Genomic DNA, 23,425 nt, shown 5'->3' on the forward strand with positions numbered 1-23,425 from the left:
AGGACATCCCCAAGAGTCCATCCTCTGGAGCGGGGCTGTAGGGAGTTTGAGGTGCATGGTGCCGTCCTTTTCTGTGGGGCTCAGAGGTGGTCCTTCTTCATTGAAGTCACAAATTCTGACCTCTAGCTGGTTGCAGACCCTTTGGGCAAGCATCAGAGTAAAACAAAACTATCTGTAGATGGACAGATAACAGTTTTGGGGGGTTTTTATGCTCATTTTACAAAAGATAAAATTGGAATACACAGAAGTTGAGTAGCTTGCCCAGGGTCACAGAAGTAATAAGCAAAAAGTCAAGAATTCCCACCAGGCAGCCTGGCTCCTACACTGTAATCCCAAACTACTAAGTGGGATGCACCCCCGCTGTCCCCCACCCCACGCACACCTGTGTGCTGGTGCTCCTGGCAAAGCCATTTACCTTCTGAGCAAAGCCAGAGGAGCCCTCCCTGTCTTCATCAAAACCCATCCCTCTGGCACCTTGAGGGGCTGCTGTCGATGTCCCTGCCTCAAGTAAGCCCCGTGGGGCCCATGCTTTGAAGCTGTCTTGCTAGATTTGACTGGAGCAAATTTAACTCCAAGGTCAACCACTGTGAACGCTGAGGGGCTGAGACAAACCCCCTGCTAGCCATGTGGTGCCCTTTGTACACATGAGAAAAAGCACCCCTTTGGGGGCAAGGGTACTTTTTATGAAGGTACCTCATCTGCCCCTTCTGGGCTGAGACAGAACCGCATCACCCCACCGAGATGCAGGACTTGTTTTGAGTTTTCTTAAAATTGATCATGCCTCGCACAGTGTCCTCCTATTACAGGTGCAGGGCTCTTTCTTAATCCAAAATCGTTTGTTTTAAAATTACCTTCTCCACTTCCAACATTCCAGTTGGAGTGTTTGGCTTAGAGATAGATAGTGAGGTTTTTACATCTGGCAGCAGATCAAGCATGCAGCTTGAAGGATTTCATGAGGTTGTGCATCCAGGAATATCAGCAAGTCTTTACTACCTGGAAGAGCAGTAGATTTGCTAAGACTTCCTGTAGGGAGGTCAGTGTCTTTATCACGTTCGCCTTCTGTTCCATGATGAAAGGCCATTTCACAGAGCTGTCAACCGAAGAAACAACTATTCCGTCTCCACTGGAGGATTGTTCGGCTCTTCGGCCATGTTTCATTTTTCTCTGAAAATCATTAGTATGTCTCTTGGTAAGGCTTCATCTCTGATGGACAAAGTTAAACTCTAGAGACTTCTAGTGGCAAAATCCAAATGGTAATAAGAAGGCTGACCTCAGTCTTCGCCTGCGGTGGCTGCGGCCAGGGAACGGGGCTGCTGGGGCAGAGGTGACGCTTCCTGTGCTTGTTTTAGCTCTGCCTGTGCCTGCGGGCAGGGGATGGGGCTGCAGAGGCGGAGGTGGCGACATCCTGTGCTTGTGGTATTCAACAGTCCTTCGCCCTGCAGGTGTTTGTGCCAGCCCTCTCTCCTCCTACTCATCCCTCCTGGTGTCTGCCCGATTTGAAGAGGGAGAAGAAATGGCACCTTCTCCATAGCTCAGCCCAGAGCCTAAGGTTCTCACGCTCTTGCGAGGCACTGCGAAGCCTTCCCCGCCCCCCGCCCTGCAGCATTCTCCTACCCAGAACTCACGACCTGATCTCACCTCCTCTGACCATCACTCGGAAGTGGGGGCGAAGTGGGTTGCATCTCGGCAAGGGAGGCATCCGGCCACAGGGAGGGTTAGGGGTTAGGGGAGGTCATTGGTGACCCCAATAGGAGCAGTTTTGGTGAAGCGGTAGAGAAGAAAAAACACACCATACACAAATAAAAACAGACATCCAAATGGGTTCAAGGAAGAGACTAGGAGGATAGTGAAGAGGGGATTATTATAGACAACACTTTTGAAGATGTATGCTGTAAAGGGGGCACCAAAACAGCTGAAATTTTTCATCGTTACAGTGCAATTGTGATTAAAGCTGTTTCACTCAAAGGGATCCTTCATTTTAGTTCTAGACACTACTTTTGTTAACTTATTTAGGAATTAAATCAGCTAGCCTGGAACCATTGACTTTTATTCTTGCCAGAGAGCCAAGCTCTTAAGTAATGAGACAAGTGAGTTTGGATGAAATGGTTAATGATGGAGAAAGGTCTGATGCAGGCACACAACACTGTCGAAAAGAGTGGGCCAGGGGTTCAGACGCGGGCTCTGAGCGGCATCTGCCCGATGGCAGCAGTAGTTCTACGGGGGGAGACACCGTGGGTCCTGAAAGTATCTTCCCCAGTCAGACTGAGGAACTCGGGCCACACCAGGGCGGTACAGAAGGCCCTGGGGATTGGAGCAGTGAGGAACCAGAGGAAGAGCAAGAGGAAACAGGGGCAGGACCAGCTGGCTACTCCTACCAGCCCCTGAACCAAGATCCTGAACAAGAGGAGGTGGATCCGGCACCAGTGGGGGATGGAGAAGATGTAGCTGCTGATATCCAGTGTCGGAGCCAGGTATGGTGGAGGAGGCATTGTTCCTGAGCAGGTGAAGCTGGAGTCCCTGCAGGACCTCTGGCTCTGCAGGCCCTGGGGTTTCATTTCCCAGACCCACCATTGGAAAGCGAGGATGCAGAAGAGGAGGGAGCTACAGCACTGAGCAACCACAGCTCTATTCCCATGGACCCAGAACGCGTAGAGCTGGTGAAAAGGACGATGGCTGGAGTAAGCCTGCCTGTGCCAGGGGTTCCGGCCTGGGCTCGAGAGAGATCAGATGTCCTGCGGGAAGATGTAAGACAGAAGGTCCTCCAAGCAGGGCAGGCCGCCCCTGCCTGGAAATGACCACCTTGAGAGTTGCTTTATCTCACTGCATTCCAGGCCAGAACCAACACAGGACTGAACACATCCTGGTTGTAATGTTCACCTCCATCCTCCCCGTCTCCATTCCACGTCAAGGCAAATCAGACTTCCTCTCAGAAACCCACTTTATTCAGTTCTGTACATATGGGGACATCGGCCCAGGCCCAACCCACCGTAGCAAGTATCATTCTGTGGAGAATAAAGCATCCTATGTACACAGCCAAAAAAAAAAAGAGAAAGAAAGAGTGGGCCAGGTAGATGACAACAGAGGCAGGACTGGAGCATCAGGAGTTTCAAAGTGGGTACTTGAAACTGGAAAGTAGAACACTGAGCAAACGGTGTTGAAGAACAACAGAAAAACATTTAACATTCTTCCCAATTTTTCTCAAGGCACACCATGTTGACAGTTTTCTCATTATCATTTGGATTTTGCCACCAGAAGTCTCTGGAGTTCAACTTTGTCCATCAGAGATGAAATCTTACCAAGAGACACACTAAGAGTTTTCAAAGAAAAATGAAACATGGCAGAATAATCTGTAAAGAAAAACATACTGCTTTGGTCATGATCCAGATGGTGAGGACTTGAAGACATGAATTTTATTTAACTAATTAGAAAAGGAATTTCCTTTGCAATTATATTTTTATGTTATTCCTTTCTGTGACATAACAAAAAAAAATCAAATAATCCACTGTAAGAAGGGTATTTTGAGTCAATCATTGAGCAATGACATGCTTGTTACTAGTTTTGGCTCCTGGGAAATAAAACAGATGGGTTCCCTCCACTCAAAGTACTGAGGAGGGTCAGCATGAGTTTACCTGAGGAAATAAAGCCTAAGGTGAATTTGAATCAAGTAGGAGTTAACCAGAAGAGGTGATTTGAGAGTGGATTGAGGACATGCAGGAAGTGGAGGAGGGCTTTCTGAGTAGTAATTACATGGACTTTCTATTTGTTAGTATTATACGTGAATTTATTTTTTTAAATTTTTATTTTATATTGGAGTATAGTTGATTAACAATGTTGTGTTAGTTTCAGGTGTACAGCAAAGTGATTCAGTTTATATAAATATATAAAAGAATATATATATTCTAGTTCAAATTCTTTTCCCATTTAGGTTATTACAGAATATTGAGCAGAGTTCCTTGTGCTATACAATAGGTCCTTGTTGGCTATTTTAAATACTGCAGTGTATATATATATATATATATATATATATATATATATATATATATGTATGTATGTATTTTATATATATATATATATGTCAATCCCAAACTCCCAATCTGTCCCTCCCTCCACCCTTCCCCCTGTAACCATTTCCCAGGTAACCATAAGTTCATTCTCTAAGTCTGTCAGTCTGTTTCTGTTTTGTAAATAAGTTCATTTGTTTCATTTTCTTTTAGAGTCCGCATATAAGAGATATCATATGATATTCGTCTTTCTCTGCCTTTTTTCACTTAGTGTGATAATCTCTAGATCCATCCATGTTGGTGCAAATGGCATTATTTCATTCTTTTTAATAGCTGAGTAATATTCCATTGTATGTATGTGCCACAATTTCTTTATACGCTCATCTGTTGATGGACATTTAGATTGTGTCCATGAACATGGACTTTTAAACCATATTGTAATATAATGAAGACTTCAAGACAAATAGAAATACCTACTACTATACACCTCCAAAGTGAGGGACTCAAACTGACAAGCTTTTTGTTAACTACCTCTTCTTTCCATCATTTGTTTTTTTCTCCCAGCTGTCATTCCCTGCTATGTAGCCTCATGTTCCACTCTAGGCCTATGTTCATCCCTTACTTCTAATCTACTATTTATAGTTTGTGAACTATTCAAATAATCAAACCCATTAGAATTGTGCATAATGTAACTACATAACTGATTTTGAATCAGGATTAGAGTGGGGCATGCTTCTGTATAGTATTTATTAGCTTTATTCTGAGCACAGTGTTTCAGCAGATCTTTATAAAATTAATAAATTCTTTACGGGCTTATGTATTATTCATATATTTTATTTTAAACTCTATTAACGAGATTTTTTCCTCAGTTAAGTTTAATTAGCATAATGTTTAATTTTTGAGTAGTTCACTGTCCCCCATGATGAAATGCAGATTTCCTAATGTATGAAAGTAGAGTATGTCAAGAGACTTTCCCTGTGAAAGACTCAGCTAGTGTGGTTCTATTTTTTCCCTATTACAAACAATGCTGCAATGTACATTACTAAACAGGTGCTTATTCTGAGAATTTCTCTCCAGTAGAAAACTACAAGCTTATAGAATGAATATGCACATTCTTCAACTTTATTAGATATTGACAAATTTTTCTTAAAAGGAATTGTAGCAATTTATTTTTTCATTTCCCAATAATGAGAATTCTGGAAAATTGCTTGTCATTGACTCCTCAAATATTGCCTCTGTCATCTATTTCATTTATTTCTTATAGAATTATTATTAAATGATTTCTGGCATCTTCTCATTCTATCATCCAAGTTTTTTAAATGTTTTATGTTTTTTAATCTTTTATTATCCTCAGCTTTAAGTTACAGTACATTAATTACTCCTTCAGTTTAATTTAATCAGCTATTTATTTGATTCATTAAAAAATTTAGCAGATTGTTCACTTCTTTTATTTTTGAATTTTATTTTATTTTATTTTATTATACAGCATGTTCTTATTAGTTATCTATTATATACAAATTAGTGTGTATATGTCAATCCCAATCTCCTAATTCATTCCACCACCACCACCTCCCCACTTTCACCCCTTGGTGTCCATACATTTTTTTCTGTATGTCTGTGTCTCTATTTCTGCCTTGCTAACTGGTTCATTTGTACCATTTTTCTAGATTCCACATATATGCATTAATATACTATATTTGTTTTTCTCTTTCTGACTTACTTCACTCTGTATGACCGTCTCTAGGTCCATCCACGTCTCTACAAACGACTCAATTTCATTCCTTTTTATGGCTGAGTAATATCCCATTGTATATATGGTTTAATTTAATCAGCTATTTATTTGATTCATTAAAAAATTTAACAGATTGTTCATTTCTAAACGTTCTATTTAGTTATTTTAAAAATGTGAAGCCAAAGATCTCACAGCAAGATAGAGTCTGGTCCAGCAATAAAGTCCAAGAATACTCCTTGCCAAAAAAAAAAAAAAAAAAGTATCTATTTTTGTTTCCTTTATTTTGTAATACTCTGTTTTGGTTCATTACTTACAACGTGATCTTGGGTTCTTCTGATCCTAATCCTCTTTTTTGTTGCTTCTGTTGACTCTCCCAGACAATGTTTTTTTGTCTTCTATTGTGGACTCACCTTAAATGTGGATTTTTCCACATTGTAGGTGTGTCACTCCAGAATAGTTTTTTTTAATTGAAATAAAATTGGAGTACAGTAACTGCCCTACATATGAATGAGTTCCATTCCGAGAGCACGTTCGTAAGTCCAATTTGTTCGTAAGTCCAACAAAGTTAGCCTGGGTGCCCAACTAACATGATTGACTATATAGTACTGTACTGTAATCAGTTTATAATACTTTTCCTATAAATAATAAATAAAAAATACAAAAACACAAAAAATAGAGAAAACATTTTTAACTTACAGTACAGTACCTTGAAAAGTACAGTAGTACAGTACAACAGCTGGCATACAAGGGCTGGCATCGATTACTCATTGTGGAGGTTCTATATAACATAAGGGTGGGTCTGGTCACCAGAAAAGTCAACCACCCTGTGATTAGAGGGTAGAGACTTTCAGCTACCTGACCTCTGATCTTCAAAGAGAGAGGGAGGCTGAACATTAAATTTAATCATGTGGCCAATGATTTAATCAGTTATGCCTATATAGTAACACCTGGATAAAACTCCAGACACAGACTCCATGCTGGGATTTCGATGCACCTGATTTCTATCAGGTGAGGGCATTGAGTGCTGTACTCTCACCCCCACCTCTGCTTTGCCCCATGTGCCTCTTCCATTTGGCTATTTCTGAGTTGTATCCTTTATAATAAAACTGTCATCACATGTCTAGTGTCTTCAGTGAGTTCTGAGAGTTGTATCTGTGAATTATCAAACCTGAGGAGGTTGTGGGAAGCCTTAACTTTGTAGTCAGCCAGGCAGACATGTGAGTAGCCTGGGGACCTCACCTGTGTCTGACAGTTGGTCTTTAATTTGGGGGATCTGATGGAAACTACGATTAGTTAGTGTCAGAAATGAATTGAAGTGTAGGACACCCAGTTGGTATAAGAAACAAAGCCAGAGAAGATATGCTGCGTAAGAGGAGCCTGATACTGGATCCTGTGGAGTTTCTTGTTCCTGGGCTTCTGCTCCAGTAAGTTGTGGTCTCTGAATCCACCAGTGTCTCTCTTCAATTTGGGGGTGATGGTTTTCCATGTAACCTCAGTTCTCTGATCAATCTAAAAAGAGATGTTGATTTTCAGTTTTTTTCTTGTTGTATAGTTGGGAGCAATGACTTCAAAGCCCATTACATGCTAAACCAGAAATCTGAAGTTCTTTAGAAGATAGTTTTCTTTGTTTGGCCCTGATTCTAAATTCATATACCTTACAGGACAGAAGAGGGGCCTCAGGTTAAGCCTAAACTATAGCATTTAGGCATCTATGAGCATTTCTGAGAGAAAGAGGGTAGGCCAGTCAAGAGGCCTTAAATGGGAGTTGGGAGCCAATTTGAAAAAGCATGGACCAAAGGCAAAATAGGCTGGGTTAAAAAAAGGAAAGATGATTAATAAAAACCTTCTGTCATTTTATTGTTAGCTCTTTTAGGAACAGAACATTGTCTTTTTGCTTGCCATGTTCCTCTAGTATCTAGGTCAGTGCCTATGAAATAGAAAGTATTCAATAAACATCCAACAAATGGGTGATTCTGGTTCCAAGTAAGGGGAGTTAGCACACCACACACTGTCTCTCCTACTAAATGTACCTATAAAACCTGGACAGAATGCATAGAACAGCTACTTGAGGACTATAAACTCTATATAGTAGCAGTAATTCTATGCAAAACACCAGAATTCGGGGTACTACAAAAACTAATATTGAATTTACCTCCCCTCCAACCCCCCGTATCAGTGTCCTGAATATAACACACCCAGAAACCTGGAATTGAGCATCTATTAGGTCACAGACATAGAGAGCTCCAGGAGAAGCAGTCTGGTTTGAGTAGGAAAGTGAGCTCCTAACACAGAGGGAGAATATGAAAATACCCCATTTTTTCTCTCTTTGTTCTCCATTCTTGTGTGCCTCAAACCTCTGTCAATTTCAAGATGGTAGCCACAGCGGCAACTATGACACCTAATTGCCAAAACCCTGAAGGAGGTGAACAATCCTCTCCATTTGGTAGAGCTGTGCTTCCAAGAAATTTGGACCAAACCCTCTGCTTTTTTCCCCCTCCTTTCTCTCTTTCTTCCTGCTATATGGTCTTACAGATGTAGACACAATTGAGAAGTGCATGGTAGAGCAGGGTAATTACGTCACAAACTTCTGGCAGGAGGATGGAGAAAAGAAGCTTCTGGGAACCATTAAGTATTGGGCAGGTGATAAAGAGGGAGGGACTTTGTAAAGAGACACTTGAATCTTATTAGCAAACTCCTGGACTCCCCCTGCCCACACACACACAAGCTGTGCATGCCTACACCTGACTCTAATGTACCAAAGACTTTGAGACCTAAACTGTTCATAATAGAACATTGCCCAAATCCCAGATTGGCCATTGGCTATGTACTTGCAAGAAATATCTGTATAACTCTACAAAGGCTCTGAAAACTGAACTGGAACCAGAGCCCACAGAAGGCCTGAACCTAGCCAGAGTGATTGCCTGCACAAACCAAAAATTTGAATGTGCGCCAAACATTCATACAAGGTCAAGAGTCTCATAACAAAATAGTTATTCAAAATGTCCATAAGACAATCCAAAATTATCCAGCAAACGAATAGCCATGAAAATTTTGACTTGCATGGGGAAAGACAATCAACAGAAGCTGTCCTGAAGTGACACAGATGTTGGAATTATCTAGCAAATATTATAATCAGCTATTAGAAAGTTACTCAAAATACCAAATGAATGAAGAAATAAATGAAATCATTTAACAAGAATTAGAAATCATCTTTTCCTCATCTGAATTGCCTTCTCTCTAAATTGATTACTACTTTTATTAAGGATAAAGAAATTTTTCCATCCTAAATTATGACACCTTAATTTTCCCCAACAGGTAAAAATCACTTTTTTACACTTATTAAATCATCATGCAAAATCTCAAATACAAGGTTTTTTGTTAATTTCAAGCTCATTTAAATATATATATCATATATGCATATATATACAAATATTTTTCATTTTACAGTGCATCCAATGTAAGATATTTCATTTGAATGCTCTACTAAGTTTTACTTGGACTTGCTCACTTTTTTAATTTGTAAATGTCTTTTACTTACCTTTTAATGTTTTCTCTCCTTTGAGCTTCCATGATAGGTTTTCTACTTTATTTAATAATATAATATGTTGCATCTGTGTGACTCTTTACAGTATGTATTGTTCTCAGTGAAATTAATAATTTCATTCTCAGTCATAAATTTAACCTGATTCCATCCTCTTACCTCTTTCTCTTAAGAGTTCCCTTTCCTTACTTGTTAGGACAAGAATTTCAATATCTTCTTATTTTTACACAAATTATAAACAAATTTATAACCTCTAGCACTCCATCTCTCATCCTCGAGAGCTCTGTGCCTGTTAACCATTTTCCCTGTGTAGAAACTAGAGTCCATCAGTGTTGTTACCTTATCACTCCAATTCCCACACTCACTCCATACAGCCCAACTTCTTATCTCGATTTGCAATCCATAGGGTTGGAACAAAGTCTTTCTCTACAATATTCGTGTCATGCAGTTTGCACTTTTCATAAGAGAACCAAAACTACACTCAACGGTTTGAGGTCAGAACTTCCTCAGTAAATGAAAATGTCAAGTCAACGTTAAATTGGGTAATGAAAGAGGCACACGGTGAGCCACACATTTTTAGTCAGAAGGCAACTTGCCACAAAAAAAATACATAAGTCCCCTACATACAAACGAACTCAGTTTTGAGTGTGTGTCCAAAGCCCAAAAAAGTTAGCCTAGGCACCCAACTAACACAATCGGCTATATAGTACTGAACCGTAATAGGTTTATAATACTTTTCACACAAATAATACATAAAAAAACAAACACAAAAAATAAAAGCATTTTTTTTTGTTTGTTTGTTTTTTGTTTTTTTTTTTAAAGATTATTTTTATTGTACATGGGGAAATATACTTTATTTATTTATTTTTTAACTTTTGGGTTTATTTATTTATTTATTTATTTATTTATGGCTGTGTTGGGTCTTCGTTTCTGTGCGAGGGCTTTCTCTAGTTGCGGCAAGTGGGGGCCACTCTTCATCGCGGTGCGCGGGCCTCTCACTATCGCGGCCTCTCTTGTTGCGGAGCTCAGGCTCCAGACGCGCAGGCTCAGTAATTGTGGCTCACGGGCCTAGTTGCTCCGCGGCATGTGGGATCTTCCCAGACCAGGGCTCGAACCCGTGTCCCCTGCATTGGCAGGCAGATTCTCAACCACTGTGCCACCAGGGAAGCCCAGCATTTTTAATCTTACAGTACAATACCTTGAAAAGTACAGTAGTACAGTACAACAGCTGGCACACAGGGGCTGGCATCGAGTGAACAGGCAAGAAGAGTTACTGACTGGAGGAGGGAGAGGAGGTGGGAGATGGTAGAGCTGAATGATTGTCAGCAATAGGAGACGGAGGGCAAGCTGCAATTTCACTCATGCCTGATGTTGATGGCACACGTTCTGGTTCCTTGCTGGGTTCAATTCTATCTACCCTCTTGAAAAAATGATCCAGTGATGTCTGGGTAGTACTGTACCAGCTACATCACCGCCACTTTTATGCTTCCTTCTGGACATCCTGGGCTTGAAATAAAGTACTGTAGTACTACTACTGTACTATTGTACTCTATACAGTAAAATACATAAAAGCACAACCATTTGTAGAGGATGCACACATGTAACAATGTATACCAGACACGTGAGCTAACTTATGTGATTGGACATGTGAATGCACGTTTGCATCTCTGAAAGTTCGCAAATTGAAGTTTCATATGTAAAGGACTTACTGTAACTCATTTATTTTGTTAAGTGGAGGTTTTTCCTCTCAATCTCCCTCACATATTTCTTTCCTTCTGTTCCCCATCTCCTTTCTGGCAAATACCTGTTTGTTCTGTGTATCTATAACTGTTTATATAATCTATATCTGTTTATGTTTTGTTATCTTCATTTTTTAAATATTTCACATATAAGTGAAATCATCTAGTATTTGTCTTTTTCTGTCTAATTTCATTTAGCATAATACCTTCTAGGTCCATCCATGTTGTTATGAATGGCAAGATTTCAATCTTTTTTATGGCTGAGTAATAATACATTGTATTATATATACCACATCTTCTTTATCCATTTATCTATCCATAGACCGTTAGGTTGCTTCCATAATTGGGGTATTGTAAATAATGCTGCAATGAACATAGGGGTGCATATATCTTTTCTAATTAGAGTTTTTGTATTCTTCAGATAAATACCCAGGAATGGTAATGCTGGATCATATGGTAGTTCTATTTTTAATTTTTTGAGGAATCTCCATACTGTTTTTCATAATGCCTGCACCAATTTACATTCCCATAAATAGTGTACAAAGGTTCCCTTTTCTCAGCCTCTTGCCAACACTTGCTATTTGTTGGCTTTCTGACAGGTGTGAAGTGCTATCTCATTTTTGCTTTTCCCTAGTGATAAGTGATGTTGAACATCTTTTCGTGTGCTTGTTGGCCATATGTGTGTCTTCCTTGGAAAACGTCTAATCAGATTCTCTGCCTATTTTTTTTTTAATTAATTAATTTATTTATTTATTTTGGGCTGTGTTGGGTCTTCGTTTCTGTGCGAGGGCTTTCTCTAGTTGCGGCGAGTGGGGGCCACTCTTCATCGCAGTGCGCGGGCCTTTCACTGTCGCGTCCTCTCTTGTTGCGGGGCACAGGCTCCAGACACGCAGGCTCAGTAGTTGTGGCTCACGGGCCTAGTTGCTCCGCAGCATGTGGGATCTTCCCAGACCAGGGCTCGAACCCGTGTCCCCTGCATTGGCAGGCAGGTTCTCAACCACTGCGTCACCAGGGAAGCCCTCTGCCCATTTTTTAATTGTGTATTTTTTTTTTGATGTTGAGTTGTGTGAGTTCTTTGTATATTTTGGATATTAATCCCTTATCACTTATATTATTTGCAAATATCTTTTCCCATTCAGTAGGTGGCTTTTTCATTTTGTTGATAGTTTCCTTTGCTTGTGAAAGCGTTTTAGTTTGATGTAGTCCTGTTTGTTTATTTTTGCTTTTGCTTCCCTTGCCAGAGAAGACATATTAAAAAAAAAATGTTACAAAGACCAATGTCAAAACGCATACTCCCTATGTTTTCTTCTAGAAGTTTTATCATTTCAGGTCTTATACTTAAGTTTTTAATCCATTTTGAATGTATTCCTTTGCCTGGTGTGAGAGAGTAGTCCAGTTTCATTATTTCACATGTAACTGTCTAATTTTCCCAACACCACTTGTTGAAGAGGATGTCTTTTCCCCATTGTATATTCTTGCCTCCTTTTTCATAGATTAATTGCCCACATAAGTGTGGGTTTATTTCTGGGTGTTCCACTCTGTTCCATTGATCTATGTGCTTGGTTTTGTGCCACTACCATATTGTTTTGATTACTGTAGATTTGCAGTACCCTTTGAAAACAGGGAGTATGATACCTCTAGTTCTGTTCTTTCTCAAGATTGTTTTGACTATTCAGGATCTTTTCTGTTTCTGTACAAATTTTAGAATTATTTGTTCTAGTTCTGTAAAAAAAAAAAATGCCATTTATATTTTGATAGGTATTGCATTGAATCTGTAGATTGTCTTGGGTAGTATGGTCATTTTAACAATATTAATTCTTCCAATCCATGAACATTATATACCTTTCCATCTGTTTGTGTCATCTTCAGTTTCTTTCATCAGTGACTTATAGTTTTCCAAGTACAGTGTCTTATAAGCTTCCTTAGAGAGACTTATTTCTAGGTATTTTATTATTTTTGATACAATGGTAAATGGGATTGTTTTCTTGATTTCACTTTCTGATAGTTCATTGTTAGTGTATAGAAATGCAACAGATTTCTGTGTATTGATTTTGTATCCTGCAGGTTTATCAAATTCATTGATGAGCTCTCATAGTTTTTTGGTGGCTCAAATATTTGTATCATTAAATTATTCTTTCATTATTGATATTTGTCTTATTTCCACTGTGGATGATAAAACACTCTGAATTATTTTATTCCCTTAAAATACATTAAAATTTGTTTTATAGTGTCAGGGAGAGGGAAATTTCCCTCCTACCCCTCTTGAGTTCTTGTGACTGGACTAATAATAAAAATTAACACATGACAGGTTAACAGGAAAAAAAAGAAGCAAATATTAATTTGTATGCACAGAGATCTCATAGAAATGGGACCTAAGAAGGGGCCAAAGCAGGCTTTTATACCTTTTAGAAGAATAAACAATAAATTTGTGAGGAATTGACAGGACAAAAAAAAAAACTTAGACTTTATTAGTGAAGAATCTAGACAGAGTTTGGGCTTGGGGTAATAAATTAAAGAAGTAACAAGATTCCTTATCTCTGGTGATAAGTGCATCCTACCTCCAGACGCAGAGAGTGCACTTTTCATATGAGAGATTTATTTTCTGCTTTCACAGAGACAGACAGGAGATTCAAACTGTTCTTAAGTAACTTTAATTCAAAATAGTCAATATTCCATTGAGGTATATTTGGGGGCAGTCTGTCCTGGGCCCAAATGATAGCCTGCATGTAATCAATTTTTCTGAGCATTTCCAATTCCATAGAAAAAAATGTGTATTCACTCAGCATTGGTTAGTATGTTCTCTATATGACAATTAGTCAACCATTATTTTACTATTGTTTATGTGCTTATTCTAAGATTAAAATCATATCCTTGACTTCATGTTGTCTCATATATTTTAGTACTTTACCACTCCCAAGAAATACTAGAACCCTAGAACACTTTAACTCAAATTACTTCTTTCCCAACATTTTATTGTTGACATGCATCTAATTCTAGTTTTACTCTTTGCACTTCTCAAGATATTTTTTTTTTTTTTTTTTTTCAAGATATTTTTATTACTGCTTTGTATAATCGATATTAATTTATATTACCCTTTCCATGGCTTTTCATTTCTTGGCCACATTTCCATGTTTCTATCGGAAATCATTTTCTTCCTGCTTGAGGAATTCCTTTTAATGTTTCTTTCAGTGTAGATTTGGGGGTGATAAATCCTTTTATGTTTTACATAAATGCCTTTGTGCTGACTTCACTTCTGAAACGTATCTTCACTTGTTATAAAAATCTAGGTTTTCTGTTGTTTTCTTTCACCATTTAAAAAAATATTTATTTTCTCATTGTTTCCATTATAAAGGCACTGGCCATTCTTATGATACCTCCTTCTTTTTGCTGTTTTTTCTTTTTAACTTTGCCTTTAATTTGCAGTAGTTTTACTATAACGTTCCTAGGTATAATTTTCAAAAGTCTATTTTGTTTTAAATTTGCCAAGCTTCTTTTCTTTTTCAATATTTATTTATTTATTTATTTATTTATGGCTGCGTCAGTTCATAGTTGTACCACATGGAATCTTTCATTGCAGCATCTTTCATTTGTCTGTTTGTTTTACCTCTTGGCACAATAAGAGAATTTTTGCTTGACTGTTTTCACTGTAATTATACATATATAAAATATGAAACCTTCTTCCGGATAGTATTCACATTATCCTCTGGTAAGTGTTAGATTCTATAGATATTGTCTTAATCCAACAGTGACTGAGTGGATTAAGTCTAAATTGCAGTTTCTGCAAAATTCTATCTACCTTCTTCCTACCATTTCACCACTTCTTCTTTATCCTAGCACCTATGACTAAACCTTCTAGAAATTCCATCTGAGATCCTGGATAATTACTAAGGCTCCTTTTCCTTGTTGGAGACTGAATCTAAATTTTTTTCTCCTCAACACCACATGACTGTCACAACTCCACTCTGCTTTTCACTTTTTTCTTCTTAGTCTCTTTCCCTGTGAAGTTTAATAATTTGGCAAATGGCTTGAAGGAAAAATATTAATCTCACTGCTTTGGTCCTCTTTTGCCTTCAGGATTTTGGCCTTTCAAGTGCATTGGCAGAGATTTTTATCTCACCTAGGAGAGTGCCTGCTAGCCATGGCCCTCTGCCCAGATTCTGAGCAGGCGACCCTTCACCAAAATACCTCTAGGAGACGAGTGACTCCCAAAATGTTTACTCACTTCTCTGAATCTTTCCTGTTCCTCCAGTTACCTTAAAAACTTTCCAGCACCTTTAAAATTTTTTTGTTTGTTTGTTTGAATCTGGCTCTTCTAATTCTTCTCAGCATCAGGTTGTTCTCTCTCAACTTGCATTATTATAGACAGAAGTACATTTGAACTTGCAAGTTTATCCTTTTTACATCATTTCATGATTTTGTTGTCAAAGAGAAAAGGAAGTAACCTTAATAAATTTCACATTTTCTTGGAATTCCCAAACAGCTGACAGAACTAATAACATTACTTTTACCATTATTATCATGGCATGACAACATAAAGCTACAGTTTATTATCACTTACCAGAAACATGGATCCAGAAACATGGACAAAAGATTTAAATATGTCTTATTTAATTGGTCAAACTACATAATGAGGCTGATATTATTACTTTTATTTTAAGATGAACTCCTTGAGTGAGGGACCAAGTAAATTTGTTCTAAATTCACAGTTAGTGACAGAATCCACGATTAAATGATCTGATTTGGAAATTAGTTTGAAATTGAGGCAGTAAATAAAGGTCAGTGTTAACTCAGTGTTGAATCTGTTAATATAAAATCTTTCAGTTTCACAGTGCTGTAACCGCTCCTCATTCTGAGAAAAGGAAACTGAAAACTAAGTGCCCGGATAATGACATGGTTATTCACTTGCCATTTATCACATACTTTTGAAGCTTAAAACATTTGAGTCACCAGGCCTCATGGTGGATTCTGAGTGTAGAATAATGAAAAGATATAGTCCCTTCCTTTGAGGAACTTAATAGAAAACTGAATAGTTAAGTGGGTATATATGATTCATTGTGACAAGTTATTGATACAAAAGGCAGTGGAATAAGTTATTATGAGAGCACTTAATGAGATACCGAACCAAGGGAAATTTTCCCAAAGAAGTGTTAAATAAATTTGCAAACTGAAGACTTGAATAGGCATTGGCTAAATGAAAAAGTGAGGCATTTGAGTTTGAAAGGGGAAATGTTGCAGTTGAAGGGAACTGCAAAAGAGAAGAGAATATATATAGCACAGTTGGAAAACCCCCTGAAATTTAAGATGGCTCAAACACAAATTATAAAAGAAGTATGAGAAAAGAACTTTCCAAATAACACAAAGGCTCTTTATTAAACTATGCAAATTTTGTAATTCCTACACCTTATCGTCCTGTTTACTTTCTTATGAAAACCTATATCCGATACCTGATACCATGCATAAGATACAGTGACATGTTTTTACATGGTTCCTAGGGAGTTGCAGTGTGCAGGGAGAAAGTACACAGAGTGTTGTTTTAATTTCACTGAGGAAAAAAATTTTTTAGCAGGTGCCAGACAAGGAATCTAGGACAGCTAGTGCTCAAAAAACCCTAATTCTCTGATGGGTTTTGGGAAAAGCATTTTTAAAGGGGGGTGTGTCAGGGTGTGCGGTCAGCTTGATTCTGATTGGTTGATGGTCAGGTAACAGGGTGGTGTCACAGGGGTTAACATTATCAGTCCTTGGGCTCCAGTAGGTCTGGGGGCTAGTAGTCACGGTCATCAAGTAGTTAACTTCTGCCATTTGGTGGGGGGGTGTAAGCATCTGTAAAACAGCTCAGGAAATGCGCATCAGATACTACCATCTAGGTAATTCAGAGAGGGGCTGAAGACTCTATGACTACCATACGGCTGATTGCTGTCTAAATTGTCACCTGGCCCAACTGCTATTTTTGTCGCTACATGTTCATGTCCTTTCAATCATTAATTCTTGAGCCAGCCTTTTGTGACTCAGGAGAGGCCTGGGAGACTCCACTTTTTCTCCAAACAAGAGGCAGGCACAGGACATGGGGGGAGAGGTCTGTCCCAGGAAGACCCCATAATGTCCTGCTCAGTCACAATTACTCATGCTGGCTTAAGGAAATATTATGAACTTTATTTTTCTTTTTTGAATTTTTTTTTTATACAGCAGGTTCTTATTAGTTATCTATTTTATACGTATTAGTGTATGTATGTCAATCCCAATCTCCCAATTCATCCCACCACTCCTGGTGAAGCTTTAGTTTGGAGAATATCTACAACCTTTTTCTTCAGGGCTCAGATAAAGCGATATCCCTCAAGAATAGCACACTGGCCAGAGACTCTTCTGATTGGCCAGTGCCTGGGTTTAAATGTTCTGAATACCAGTGTTCCTTCAAGGGTAGGAGAAATGGTATATTTCATCCTAGTGTATCATGAAAAGGATCTGAGAGAAATGAGTGAAGCCCACTTGATCTCAGAGAGACAGCAGAGGCTCGTGGCGTGAAGCGAGATCTTAGTTCCCTGCCCAGGAATTGAACCTGGGCAGCCTGGATGGAAACCAGGAGTCCTAGCCGCTGGTCCACCAGGGGCTCGAGGCTAGAAGCAAAGTTCCCCTGGCTCTTGCCCCCAGTGAAAAATGCATTTCTCAAGGAGGCAAAAACTGTAAAACCAGGTACAAAGTTTATTATTAGAGACACAGCACAAGTGGGAGAGCACACAGAGAAACCGTTTAGTTAAGACGGAAGCAAGACAGAGCTGCACACCCGGAGAGGAAGGGTATGGGCATCCTTCCTAATGTGGAAGAGCGCAGTAAAGAGGCGGTTACGTCATTTATATAGGGCAGGTCTTCCGGATCTTTGTTTATCTTTTGCCAATTATCTTGTTTCTTTTTCCACACCTGACCTGCCCTAAGACCCTCCCCAACACGCATGCGCAACTTTTTTCCAAGATGGATTCCAGCCCAGAGGCCTACAGGGGGCCTTGGCATCACATATTATGGGGTGGTGCCCCCTCCTTTTTGACTGCCAAAGACCCCTTCTGTGCATGTGCAGTTGGGAAGGTCTCCCTTGCCCCAAGGTTGGGAAATACGTGACCTCTTGATCTTTTGCTCAAACAGGGTTTAGCCCCTCTCTGTCCCTGCCGTGACTGTTACCTTAAAGTGTCCACAGGAGACAAAGTCCAGCTACTTACCCTGTTCCTGTTGTTATTTCTGTCTTAAAGTGCAGACAGGAAGTTGGTCATAAATATCTAGCCTGGAGCCCACTTGTCTCCTCTCTCAAGAAATGTAACCAGGAGGCTAGTTGTAAATGTCTAGGCTGGAGCCCAGCTGTCTCCTGCCTCATGCTAAGCAAAGCAACTCCTGTTAGGTAGCTCAGCAGAGAAAATGACCCTCCTCAAGAAGCAAGAATCCTTCCTTTGCAAGAAGCAAAGTGATTCTGCGTGTGCCGCATCAGCTACGTACACATGCAGACCATCCGGCTGCACAGTTCTCCGTGCTGAAAAGGGTTTCATACTTGGCTTAATGCCCTACCATCAATGTCTTGAAACGATTAATAATTTTTAAACAAAGCGCTCCACCCTTATTATTTTGCACTTGACCCTGCAAATTACGTAGCGGGTTCTGACTCCATGTGCATGAAAGAGATGAATTGGTTTTTTCCTTCATCTAATATAGCTTGTATTGTAGGCAGCTTTTGGCAGGAAAGTGTTCTTTGCAGAAAAGGGCCCTCTGCATGTTACCGATTGAATTGAGACTGCTGCTCGCCGCTTACAAAGTCAAACTCATAAACGTTGGTAGAGGGACAAGCTTTCTTTAATCAGAATACCAGCAATCTGAGGAGATGGTGAACTCAGTGTCCCCCAAGAGCCACCTCCGGAGATTTTGCTCGGCCGTGAAAGTCTTACAGAAAAGGAGGGAAGTAACGTCAGTTAATCACTGAGATAGGGGGGGTCAGAGTTGTCTCCATCCCCTACTGTGTTCAGGCTTGTCGACTCCTCGTGCTCTTCCTCTAGATGTTATCTTGGTCACACAGCTTGTTTGGGAGATCACCGAAGGGGAAGCAAGGGAAGAGATCTGATCATCTGTTGATTACTTATTCTTCATTTCTACTTCTTTGATCTATGGAAAGAACCCACAAGTTAGGCAAGGTACTGTGTGATTAACAGATCTGAAATGTGTGCTCGGGTCAGAGATGAGTAGAGCATGGGGGAGTCCGATTAAAAGTTAGTTACAATATGGCTTTGATAAAATGACAAGGAAAAGAGCTTCCTCCTGAGGGCTGTTTTCTGCAAAGAGCTGCTTACATGCAGGAGACCCCTCTGTCTTATCACTAACCTCAGATTACTAACCTCAGATTACCAGACGATCAGATATCTTCCCTAGTTTCCCCTTCAGTAATCTCGTAAACAAACTGCGTGAACAAGATAGCATTGAAAGAAAGGTCACGAGAAGTCAACCAGCCTGCACGACAAGTCTGCACACAGTGGAGGATGGTGAGGAGTCTGACCCTCCATCTCAATGATTAACGAGGTTGCTTCCTTGTATCCCTTTAAAAACTTTCGTGGCCAAACAGAATCTTTGGAGGTGGTTCTGGGGGACACTGAGTCCACCATCTCCCCAGATTGCCAGCATTCTGATTAAAAGCAACTTTCCTTTCTACCAACATTTGCCTCTGTCCGGTATTGGTTTTTGGAGCAGTGAGCAGTGGGGCCTAATTTGGTAACATGATTTTTTAATTAAACTTTAAAAAACTTTTCAGATCGTTTTAGATTCACATGCAGTTGTAAGAAATACTACAGAAAGATCCAATGTCCTTTTTACCCAGTGTCCCCCATGGTAACATCTTAAAAACTGCGGTATGAAATCACAACTAAGATGAGGACACTGACATAGTCGAGATGCAGAATGAATCCATCACCACATAGATCCATCCTCTGGCTCTTTCATGGCCACACTCCCCTTTCCTCTCCCTTCACCCGTCCCTTGCCCCTGTTCTTCATCTCTATAATTTTGTCATTTCAAGAATGTTATAAAAACGAAATCAAACAGTATGTAAACTTTTGTGATTGGCTTTTTGAATTTTAACATTGATTCCACCATATTGTTCCATGTATCAACAGTCCATTCCTTTTTCATTGCTGAGTAGTATTCCTTTGTATGGTTGTAACAACATTTGCTTAATCATTCATCCATTGCAGAACATCTGGTTCTTTACAGGTTTTGGCTATTACAAACAAAGATGCGTGTTTAGTATTAAAAGAAACTGTCAGTGTCACAACAAGATGACAAAACAGGAGGTTCTGGACTCTTCTTTCCTGCCACAATACACCAATTCAACAGGCACACATAGATTAATTCCTTTGTGAGAAATCCAGAAGCTGTTGGAGAGGCTTCTTTACCCTGGATGAGTGTGAAACTAATCACATCAAAACGGGTAGAAAATGCTGACAACACTTTTTCACCACATTCCCCATCCCACGAGCCTCTACATATAATCAGGAGGGCATGTCCTGCTCCCAGATTCCCCCAAGGAGCAAAGGGTTTGGTCTGCACATCGAGTACCCCAACTTTTCCAGGTGCTGCCTGAGGGGCTGGGCACACCGAATACCCTGAGGACTGCAAAGAACGAAAGGGTGTTTTTTTTTTTAATTGAAGTATAGTTGGTTTACAATGTTGTGTGTGTACAGCACGGTGATTCAGTCGTACACATATATATTCTTTTCAGATTTTTTTCCCTCGTATGTTGTTACAAAATATTGAGTATAGTTCCCTGTGCTATACAGTAGGTCCTTGTTGGTTATCTATTTTATATACAGTAGTGTATATATATTAATCCCAACCTCTTAATCTATCCCTCCCCCTGCTTCCCCTTTGGTACCCATAAGTTTATTTTCTATGTCTATGGGTCTCTTTCTGTTTTGTGTAATAAGTAAGTTCATGTTTACCTTTTTTTTCAGATCCCACATATAAGTGATATCATATGATATTTGTTTTTCTCTGCCTGACTTATTTCACTTAGCATGTTAATCTCTAGGCCCATCCATGTTGCTGCAAATGGCATTATTTCATTCCTTTTTATGGCTGAGTAGTATTCCATTGTATATATGTACCACATCTTCTTTATCCATTCCTCTGTCGATGGACATTTAGGTTGCTTCCATGTCCTGGCTATTGTAAATAGTGCTGCAATGAACATTGGGGTGCATGTATCTTTTCAAATTATAGTTTCCTTTGAATAGATGCTCAGGAGTGGGGTCGCTGGATCCTATGGGAACTCCAGCAAAGGGGCTGGGTTTTTTTTGTTTTTTTTGTTTTGTTTTGTTTTTAATTAATTAATTATTTATTTATTTATTTTTGGCTGTGTTGGGTCTTCGTTTCTGTGCGTGGGCTTTCTCAAGTTGTGGCAAGTGGGGGCCACTCTTCATCGCGGTGCACGGGCCTCTCACTGTCGTGGCCTCTCTTGTTGCGGAGCACAGGCTCCAGACGCGCAGGCTCAGTAATTGTGGCTCACGGGCCTAGTTGCTCCGCGGCATGTGGGATCTTCCCAGACCAGGGCTCGAACCCGTGTCCCCTGCATTGGCAGGCAGATCCTCAACCACTGCGCCACCAGGGAAGCCCAAAGGGGCTGTTTTAAATGAGCATGAGGGCATTTCCCACAGCTCCTCCCTTCAGCTCAGTACAGAATGAAAAAATGATAAAGCCCACTCCCAGCTTTTCATTAGAAGCAGTTGGACTGCACAACTTGTACCACAACTTTTTTGTCTGCTACCCAAGGATCTGGTTTCTAATTTGCCTGTCTCAGAGAACTAAGGAGACTCGGCATATGCTAATCCCGCTGGAACCTAGCATCCTCTGAACTCCTGGGGGCCACCAAGAACAAAGACAGAGATTTGGATGAACAAAAGTTTAAAACACTGTATATGCATACAGTGGAATATTATTCAACCTTAGATAAGAAGGAAATCCTGAAATATGCAACCACATGGATGAATCTTGAGGACATTATGAGAACTGAATTAAGCCAGTCACAAAAGGACAAACACTGCATGATTCCAGTTACCTGAGGTATCTACAGTAATCAAACTCATAGAAGAAAAGAACAGAATGGTGGTGGCCAGAAACAGGGGAAGGGAAAAATTGGAGTTGCTAATCAACGCGTATAAAATTTCAGTTATGCAAGATGAATAACTTTTAGATATCTGCCGTACAACATTGTGCCTATAGATAAAAATACTATACTGTATACTTAAAAATTGGTTAAGAAGGGGGTCTCCTGTTAAGTGTTCTTACCACAAAAAAAAAAAAGAAATTGTCGAACTATTTTCCAGAGTGTCTGTAATATTTTATATTCCCATCAGCAATGTGTGATCCAGTTTCTCTGCATCCTCATCCGAATTTTGCATTGTCATTCTTTTTTTAGTAATCCTGGCAGGTATATAGTTACTTATCACTGTTGTTTTAATTTGCATTTCTCTAGTGGCTGATGACCATGAGCATCTATTCTTGGTCTTATTTGCCCTCTGTACGTTCTCTTCTGGAAAATATCTGTTCATGTCCCTTGCCCATTGTGTGGTGAAGAATTAACTTTACTCAAAGTGAGGTCTGAACTTTGTCCCAGTTCCTGGAGGTAACCTCTAAACCTTTGGATTTTCCCAAGTAATAGGAATTTCCTGGCTAGATAGCGTGAACAAAGAATGACACTCGCCCTTTCAGTAAACAAAGGATGCTGTGCCCATAAATCCATCAGCCACTGCAGCCGCCTCCAGCGGTGCATCCTGAGAGGAATCCAGGAAGAAGAAAAACAGGATACTGGCCCTAGATAGTTAAGATGCATATCAAAGGAATCATTTCAATGAGCCCAGACTCTTGCATCTTCCCATACATAGAAAAGCACTAAAATTATTCATTTGAGATGTCTGGTTTTTATGTGGTTAGCAGTAACCTTTTGATGTTCAGCTACATGGTATTTTTTCTTCAGCAAAAACTCCTATATATTCTGGCTTCTCCCTTACCTCTTACCCCTTACCCCTTTGGAGCAGTCCCTCAGAGCTATCTAAGAGGCTGCCAACTGTGGGCTATAGTCCTCAGTAAGTCTGTCGAATAAAACATGTCTCAACTTTTAGGTTATGCATATTTTTCGGTCAACAATAGTTTATGCTAATGTGAGGATAGTCATACCAGAAAGAACAACCATGTGAGTCCATGTGAGAAGAGGGTTGGGGCTTTGAGTCACGTGATATTAGCCTTATGTTCACAAGCGAGAGGAGACTATACCAAAGTCAATTGTTCTCCATGACACCAAAAATGAGCAAGCAAAATGTGGAATTAAAAACAAAATATCATTTATTTTTATTAGCACCCTAAAAAATGAAATGCTTAGGTATAAACCTAACAAAAT

The 23,425-nt window shown here is 39.7% G+C and overlaps 1 pseudogene across 1 annotated transcript; it reads left to right on the top strand.

The window, feature by feature from the left end:
* Positions 1–1,629: 1,629 nt before the first annotated feature.
* Positions 1,630–4,006, top strand: LOC309640503 (male-enhanced antigen 1-like; annotated as a pseudogene). Its single transcript has 2 exons — positions 1,630–2,471; positions 2,541–4,006. The product of its transcript is annotated as a male-enhanced antigen 1-like (transcript).
* Positions 4,007–23,425: the final 19,419 nt, after the last annotated feature.

The sequence above is a fragment of the Balaenoptera physalus genome (assembly GCF_965194825.1).
Source record: "Balaenoptera physalus genome assembly, chromosome: 13".
Lineage (NCBI taxonomy): Eukaryota > Metazoa > Chordata > Mammalia > Artiodactyla > Balaenopteridae > Balaenoptera > Balaenoptera physalus.